The sequence below is a fragment of the Acomys russatus genome, chromosome 13, assembly GCF_903995435.1.
Source record: "Acomys russatus chromosome 13, mAcoRus1.1, whole genome shotgun sequence".
Taxonomy (NCBI): domain Eukaryota; kingdom Metazoa; phylum Chordata; class Mammalia; order Rodentia; family Muridae; genus Acomys; species Acomys russatus.
Genome location: NC_067149.1, coordinates 69435899 through 69445121, shown reverse-complemented (window position 1 = coordinate 69445121; position 9223 = coordinate 69435899).

Here is a 9223-nt window from a genome sequence, read left to right as displayed (position 1 = left end):
GGCAACTTTATACTCTGTAGTATAAGAGGACCACGTACTTCATACTGTAAGAGAGAATCTGCACCTCCAGAGCAGGTGCACGTTGTTCTGCTACCCCGAGCCTCGGGGACCCAGCAGGAGGAACACAAGACTGTGGCATTGGAAGGCTGAATGCACAGCTGAGTGGAGAAAGAGCATGGGGGGAGGGTACAGGTGGTGGTGAGCAGACAGGCTCCAATGCCGGGCATCTCAGAGGCAGCGGTCATCTTGACCGGACCGAAGGGGCGAGGCCAAACTGTGGAGTGACTGACAGCCTTCGTTTTCACTCCTTCTGACATCCTCTGGCTGGAGATGGCATGGAAAGCCAATCTACTGCCTTCTCACACTGGCCACCTTCTGGATAAAGCACAACTGGCACTAAGCTAGTCCCTGTCTGCTCTCTGGCATTTGTGACAATGCACAGCACAGCCCTGGTGCTCCAGGTACAAAAAGATGTGTTGAGAGAGGAGAGCTTCTTTCCTTCAGCCTTGCAGCTGCCTATCAGAACCCTTCCCATACGCTGGAGAAATCTTTAATTTCTCACCCAAATGACTAAGGACTTACTGAACTCTCACAACCAAAAATATAGAAGCCAACCTACTCAGTCTGTTCAGTCTGTGTGGCGCTCTGTGTATACAACCTCAGGCTTGACCACTTGGAAAGCCAATTTGGAGGCTCTTCCCTGGGGAATTTCATTTTTCCTGCCTCCAGCATTCCTTAGTTGTCCACAGTTGGCTGTGGTGAGCTGAGGTTCCATGAGATGCCCAGCCCCACCACCATCTGTTTAGCATGTCCATTGGTGTCATCATTGTGCAGGTCTTGCTTAGGTAGCCATGTTGGTGAGACTTCATGGGTATAGCTTTTCTGGCATCTCCAGGAGACAAAAACCTCACAACCAACTTCCTCATCCTCTGGCTCTAACCACCTTCCCACTGCTTCTTCTACTCTGATTGCTGAGCCTCACATTGTATCTTGGAGGCATCGCCTGGGTCTTGGCACCACATGTCACTTGGGTAGTTGGCTAGGTTTCTAGCTCCGGGGATGATTTTCCTCTTGTTGTGTGGGCTGTTCGTCCAATCATGAGCTGTTGGCGTGCCTGCCATTGCTGCACCTTTAGGGGTATAACTCCACACTGGTCATTGTTTGGTTGGTAGCCCTCACGGTTGGGAAGGAGACTTGGCTGCTTCCCTCCCTTGGAAGATTTAATGGCACCAGGAAAGCTAGTCTTCAGGGAGGGACATCTTATATTTCAGGTCCAAAAATTGGGGATTTTTAACCTGCGTTGGGCTTTTTTGTATCTGATATTTGTAAAAAGATAAAGTGACCTTAGGAAGCAATGCATTTTTAGTTTTTTTTCCTAAAGAAGATCTAAAGATTGTTGACAGTGCCTAGCATTTGCTTTATATACACAAGAACAGAGGCTGTTCCCCTCTTCTTTGGTGGACATGACATAAGAAGCTAGTCCAAGCTGGACAGAGCTATTCACCTCAGAGATGGAACACATGCAGAAGCCGGGAGGAAAACACGCAGAATCCCACGATCAGGGCATGAAAAGGTCTAGAGGGCGGTGATCCGGCAGAGCTTGCATGTGCTCCGTGAAGGTTCGTGGGCTGGACATATAACCCCAAAATCCATGTTGATGGTGTAATAGCCCTCGGAGGCAAGGCTCTCATGATGAGATTAGTGGCTTTGTAAGGAGAGAGCCCTGAGGCAGCTCTCAAGCTCTCTGTATGTGCACGATGATGTCACGGGATGACAGCAGGAACCAAAGGAAATAAAAGAGCATTTCATTGGACAGCAAGGATAGGGCCCCTGCCACCAAGCCTGACAACCTGAGTCCAGTCCAGGAGAGAGCCGACTCCTGGAAGCTGTCCCCTCCTCACTGTCATCTTTGGCTGAATGAATGTCTATCATTTGTAACTAACTCAGCCCAGGCCATCCTATTACATTACTACAAATGGGCTAAGACACGACTCAGTCCCTCCGGAGGGCACCCGTCCCTACATCAGCCTGCCAGTTCTCAGCCCCACCTCCCCAGCTGGCTGAGCTCAAGGTGGTCTTGGATTCTTCTCCACAGGGAGCTTTGGGGAAAATTAAAAAGAGATGGTTAACCGTGCTTGAATGTCCAACACACAACTCCTTTTTAAGAAGTTGAGGCTCACAATTCGGGGCCTTCCAGCTGGGCTGGGTACAGCTGTGCCACCCTGAGCCCCTGCCATCCCTTTGAAACAAAAAGCAAAGCAGCCATAATAAAAATAAAATTTGTGCTCTAAAAAAAAAAATATGTTGGTCCCTTCCCACTCATGTTTATGCATAAACCAAACACCAGCAAAACAAACTGGTGGTTAAACTGGCGTTTCAGTTACGAGCCAATGCATTAGCCAAACAAGCTACGCGATGGACACACACAGGGATGGCACTTTGGCCGTGTTTGGCCCAGGTAGGCGGTCAAGCAGCCCACCGCTCACAGAGAAGCCTGTTGCTGCCGCTGTTTCCACAGAATTTTATCTTCATAAAAATCAGGAGAACATTTGGAAACTTCTAGAGGCGGTTGGTCCTCCTCAGCTGGGGCTTCAGGGCTTTCAGAGAGAGGGATAGACGGCTCCAAACTGTGGCCTTGTGCCTGGCCAGTGCCACTTTTTTTTTTTTTTTTTTTTTTTTAACTAGCAATTTCATTTTTTTTTTACATTTTTTATTAATTTATTCATATTACATCTCGATTGTTAGCCCTTCCCCTGTTTCCTCCCATTCTTCCCTCCCTCCCACTTCCCCCCTTCTCCCCTCCCCTATGTCTGCTTTAAATGACTGCTTCCCGCTCTGGCCAGTGGGCAACTGAGTCCTTATCCGCCCAGCATGGCCCTTTGCTCTCACCATAGGAACAGCTCCTTGCCTGTGCGACTCCCCATCCCTCAAAGGCTGCCTTCTCACTGCTGGCCATCTGCTGAGGGGTTACCCACCTCCCTGCCCCCCTGTCTCCCCAGCCCCCTTCCCCCCCACCCCCCCGCACTGACAGGAAAGTGGTGATACAGTCTGCTTGTACCCATGACCAGGCCAGAGGGCTGGAGAGAAGGTCTGGCAATCCTCAGGCCCCTGAAGCTTCCTGCAGTTCAGTGCTGCAGTCCTGAGTGCCTGGCACCGGTGGGAGGGGTGGCGGGGGAAGGGCCCAAGACACATGAGCGGTCAGAGACCGACATCAGTGGCTTCCCACGGCCTGATCAGCCCTGCTTGGGTTAGTTAAAAAGTCAATAGAAAATGATCCCTTCCTCAGTTACTTTTGTTTTGGTTTTGTTAAAACTTTTCTTTTGGGAAAAAAAATTAAACATCTGGATGTCTTTATGGAAATAGCATTATGGTCACTGGGGTTGGGGAGGGGTACTTTTTCCCCCTGAGGATTAGGTTTAGTTTGGTCAAGGAAGGTCTCAGGGTACAGAAAGCCCCTAACAGGCTCCTTCGCTGGCCTTTAAACACTTTGCTAATGAATCTTTGGCTGGGAATATTTGGGGGGCACTGAACAAACCAAGCATTTGTTCCGGGTCTGAGCAGCTTGCATTTGTCTTGAGCCCAGCATACACAGGGAGGCTGATTCCCTAGGCAGGAGAATTCCCATGAGGGTTTGAAGGGAGCTGTTTGTGCGGGGGATCCGCAGGCACAACCATTTGTGTCTGTGCGCTCAACAGTTCACATTTGCAGAGGAGAGAGGAAACCAGTTGCCTGTACTGTGTCTCCATCAGCATCACTCTTTCCTTCCGTTTTTCTTTTTGCTGTTTGTTTGTTGTTTGCTTTTGAGACAGGGTCTCACTATGTAGCCTCGGCTGCCCTAGAACTCTCTATGAAGACCAGGCCTGCCTTGAACTCACAAAGATCTGCCTGTCTCTGTCTCTTGAGTGCTAGAATTTAAAGGCGTGCCCCACCACAACATCTTCTTTTCTGTGTGTGTGTGTAAGACAACCTCAAGTGTGTGTCCTTACCTTTCATGGCAAGCACTGTACCCACTAATCCACCTTCTCTGCTCCTCTTCTCTTGAGATAGCTCAGGCAACCTAGGCTGGTCTCGAACTCACTGTGCAGCTGAGGATGACCTCATCTTCTCACCTCCATCTCCAAAGTGAAGGAATTGCAAACATATGCCTCTCCTGCGGGCTCAATACCGTTCTTTTGTGGAATTTGCTTTTTAAAAAAACCTACGTGGGGAGAATTGATAACCTGTGCCCAGTACCTTCAAGGAGAAGTCGCAGAGGAAGGGCTGTTTAGCTGTCATGCTTACCACAGAGGCATTTGGGCTTAACCACACTCAAATGTCCAACATATAGTTAAAGAGACGGAACTTCCAAATCCAGGCACAGAGATACCATTTTAAGCCCTCCTAAAAGGAAATATAGTGTCTTCCTTAATTCAGGCAGAACTTTTGCATTCCTAGTGGATCTAAATCTTACAGGCAGACTTTGGGGCCCATTTCAAAAATAGATGTCATAGTCGCTCAGCTAGGATCTGAAGTGAAACTCGCGTAGGAGGCTTTGTGAGGAGCTGCAGCCACCCAGACATCTCCTCTCTATCCTGTGCCTCCCTGTGGGTGCTCTGCACATACTACACACAACGCCCCTTCCTGACACACCCTCCCCACGATCCAAAACCACTAAGTAGAAAATTTCAGAAGTAAACAATCCATGAGTGTTAAGCAACACCTGTGATGAGCTGGCAAACACCCCTTTAATCAGCATGCCTGCCCCCCACCCCCACCTCACAGTCCTCCCCCAACCCCACACCACAAGTCCTCCCCACACCCCCACCCCACAGTCCTCCCTCTACCCCCACACCACAGGTCCTGCCCCCCATCCCCACCCCATAGTCCTCCCCCCACCCCCATCCTATAGATCCTCCCCAGTCCTCCCTCTACCCCCACCCCACAGTCCTCCCCCCACCCCCACACCACAGATCCTACCCCCACCCCCATCCCACAGGTCTTCCTTCTACCCCCACCCCACAGGTCCTGCCCCCCACCCCCACCCCATAGTCCTCCCTCCATCCCCCCATCCCACAGGTCCTCCCCACACCCCCACCCCACAGGTCCTCCTTCTACCCCCACCCCACAGGTCCTGCCCCCCACCCCCACCCCATAGTCCTCCCTCCATCCCCCCATCCCACAGGTCCTCCCCACACCCCCACCCCACAGGTCCTCCTTCTACCCCCACCCCACAGGTCCTGCCCCCCACCTCCACCCCATAGTCCTCCCCCCACCCCCCCATCCTACAGGTCCTCCCTTCCTTCAGTCACTCAATGGCTGCCTTAGTGAGCAGATCACCTGTGGTGTTACCTATGAGTTACTCTTGCCTTAGGAATCACAGCCCCACAGCTCAGGGGTAGCAATGGGCCGTTCAGATGCCCCAGGGTAAGCTGGGCGGGGCTCCTTTACTAGAGAAGGTGATAGTTCTTGACTGAGTCAAAGGGAGAGACTGGTAACATCACTGAGACATGTGGAAATGAGTGGAAATGAATCTTCTGTGAAGAAAAGGAGATTCTTCAGAGTGTTGCCATCACACACCTGCAACTGCCACAGGTACAGCCCTGGTGCACATGCAGTGCTCAGCACACACCTCCAACTGCCACAGGTACAGCCCTGGTGCACACACAATGTTCACTCTGTGTGTGTGGTCAGAAAAAAAACAGTGAAAACAGTGAATCAGGTGGATCTCTGTGAGTGTCAAGGCCAGCTTGGGCTACATAGTGAGTTCCAGTTCACCCAGGGCTATATATAGACAGAGACCCTGGAGAAAGAGGAGGGGTCGGCGGGAGCCTACATTGCATTTGTTACTAAACCCCAGTCTTAGATGTTCACGGAATGCCATGAGACACACCCGACCAGACAAAGATGGGACCACTCTACTCTACAAGGCTTCATTAAAATGCACACATTTCACTGACTGGGCGATCAAATGTTTGGAATGTTACATGGAATTCTATTAATTTGAATCTATCCTCTCCTCTCTCTCTCTCTCTCTCTCTCTCTCTCTCTCTCTCTCTCTCTCTCTCTCTCTATGTTTCTGTCTCTCTGTATGTGTATGTGTGTATACATGTGCACATGTGTGTATGTGCGTGTGTGTGCATATATACATGTGTGTGTGCATGCATGTGTGCATGTGTGTGTGCATGTGTGTGTGCATGTGTGTGTGCATGTGTGTGTGCATGTGTGTGCATGTGTGTTGCATGTGTGCATGTGTGTGTGCATGTGTGCGCATGTGTGTGTGCATGTGTGTTGCATGTGTGTGCATGTGTGCATGTGTGTGTGCATGTGTGTGTGCGCCAGATGTCAACAGTAGATATCTTCCTCTACAGATGGCAACACTGAGCGTCTTCCTCTGTCATCCATCATCTTATTTTTTGAGACAGGGTTCCCATTAAGCCCAGAGATCAGCAGGTGGCTAACAGGTCAGTGAGCTCCAGGGATCCACCTGTCTCTGCCTGCCCCACCCACCAGCACACGTGAGCAGCAGGTGCTGGGATCTGAACTAGGGTCTCAGGCTTGCACTCAGGCACTTTGCTAACTGAGCCATCACCCTGGCTCCCTGTTTCTGCCTTCAATGGTCCCTGAAACAGAAATGGCTGGTGCCCCCACATCTTAGTTTTCCTCTTGAACCTCCCCCATCAGTCAACTTGAAAGCACACAGGTGAACAAAAGGCTGAAGGCTGACTTTGACCAGAAGTTCTCACATGCCTAACGGCTCATTGCTGGCTTTCACTTGCCTGCGAAACCTTTGGAAATGCCAACATTTGTGGGGGAAGCACTCTCCCTTCAGTTGAGTGGCTGAGGAGGAGCCACTGTGGGGAGAGGTCAGGAGGTGACAGCAGGGTATTGGCAGAGAGGGGCCTGTGCTACAAAGGCAGGATGACTGGCGGAGCCACGCCATGAAGAGCTTAGAAAGCTGCCTCATGTCACACAGGTCACAGTTTATACAATTGGCTTTCCTGCTGGATGCCAGCCCTGCGACTGCCCACCGGGGACACACAAGGAAGTCCTGAGAAGGGAAAATGAATAAATACGACACACACTTGTTGTTACACCTGTTTTCAGGCACAGATGAGGGGCTTTTTCTGCAGGTGTCTCTAGCCCTTGATGTCTCCTGCGTCAGAGAGACACAGTTTGGACATTTCAAATCGATGAACAAGAAAGCTTGAGGCAGGCTCACCTCGAAGCAGATCCAGCATTTGGGAGGTAACAGGAAGAGCTGGGGATGGGACCAGAACCAGGAAGTGCACACGGCAAGGGTGTCCTCTCCACGAGGCCCTGCGAGGTGGTTCTGTTCCTCTCAGGAATTCACTCCTGCAGCCTGAGGGTGCTCAGGAGACACGAGCTCTAGGGTACTCCTGGCCCACCCTCCCGTGCACAGTCACTGCCCCCTACAAACGTCCCACACCAGGGAGTGTTGAGGAGATACAGCAAGAGGCAAGGGTGTGTGGAAAGCTTGCCAGGTGCCCAGCTCACAGCAGGCCCTAACCAGTAAGCGGGTCCTATCAATGAGGGTCTTTGAACCTGTCCTCATGTGCCTCCCACTGCTGTTTAAACACCATGACCAAAAGCGACTTAGGAGTAAAGGGTCCGTTCAATCTTACAGCTCACAGTCTATCATGAAGGGACGTCAAGTCAGGCCCTGAGGCAGGCACCGGAGAAATGGCTGACTTCTCTTGCTCTCCAGGCTCACATTCAGCTACCTTTCTTGTGTCTCCAAGACCACCGGCCCAGGGGTGGCACCACCACAGCGAGCTCGGCCCTCCACACCCATCATTAATTGGGAAAATGTCCCCACAGACCTGCCGATGGGCTAATCTGATGGAGGTCATCACTCAACTGATGGACACTCTGCCCAGATGAAAGGGGTACTGTGGGAAAGCTTAAGCTTTGTCACAGGTGGGAGCAGTCTTGGCGGGCTTTACCCTTGGGGCACCCCATGAATACCTTGTGACAGACTGAGTGGAGCCATCCTGGGTCTGGAATTCAGGAAGCAGACCTGGGAACCCCAGCTGGACTATTGTCTTGCTAATGGACCCTCACCGGGAGAGGGAGACGGTCCTTCCCACGTGACTCAGGCAGTTGGGGAAGAGAGAATAACAAAGTGAGCTGGGCAAGAGAGCGTGAGAGCAGCGGACCAGCTGGACCAGCACGCGGGCTAGAGAGACACCTAAGGACCTATCCCATGGAACGGCTACCGAAAGGTTCACTCTTTTGTCCCTTTAACCTTTTTCCTTCTTGTATAAGCTAGTTGGGTTGTATAATAAAGTTTAATTGCTAAGAAACAGAGTCAACAGGGTACCGGGAGAACCCTGTAAGAAGTTTCTTATTTAACTTTTCATTCTTCTTAACGATGACTTCCACTTGCTTGGAGACGCACTTTGTTTGGTTGGTTGTTCTGCTGTCGTCGTCGTCATTGTCGTCGTCTTTGTCATTGCTGTTTTCAGACAGGACCTCACTCTTCAAACTTGCAGCCATTCTCCTGCCTCGGTGTCTGAAGTGCTAGGATTCATAAGTGTGAGCCGCCATCCTCAGCTTGTTCTTTGCTTAGCTCCTGGATGCTTGGTTGAGTCCTTGGCTCATGGTGACTTGTGTTTCCGGGTGCTTCGTGGGCACCATTTTCACACAGCTTGGAGTATCTCGTGCTCAACACGCCTTAAAGGCTCTTCCTCCCCGACCCACTTTTCCTCTTGTCTCCACCAGCTGAATTGGAGACAGAACCCTCCATCTACTGTTCACATTAGAAGCTTCCAAGGAATTGCTCCCAGCTGACCCTGTCACCTGTGTCTGGGCCGTCTCCCTCCTGAGCACCTTCAGGTCCATGCACCTTCTCCACAGTCTCTACCACCTCAGCAGTTTGCTGCGGGCCTGGCTGAGGAGGAGAGGGCGTGTGCTTCCCCAGAGCCCCTACCATTGCTTCCCTGGTTGTTTAGTTCGTGAAATCCTCAGGCTGGGGTCAGGGGAGGGGAAGGGAAGTCAATGGTGGCCTCAGCTCTGATCGTTACGTTCCTCGGTTGGCTGAGAGCTTTCTGTCACCACAGTGGACTCCTGGCTCTGTTCTAAGGGGGAGTTCCAGTTTCAACCTCCCCCCACCCCCACCTCAGCTGCTTCTCGACCATTACAAACCAGTCATTCTTGGTAAAGAAACACTTCCTTACTGGTTTGAAAACAGCAGCCCCCTGAGGTGCCCAGCCCACCCCCTGCA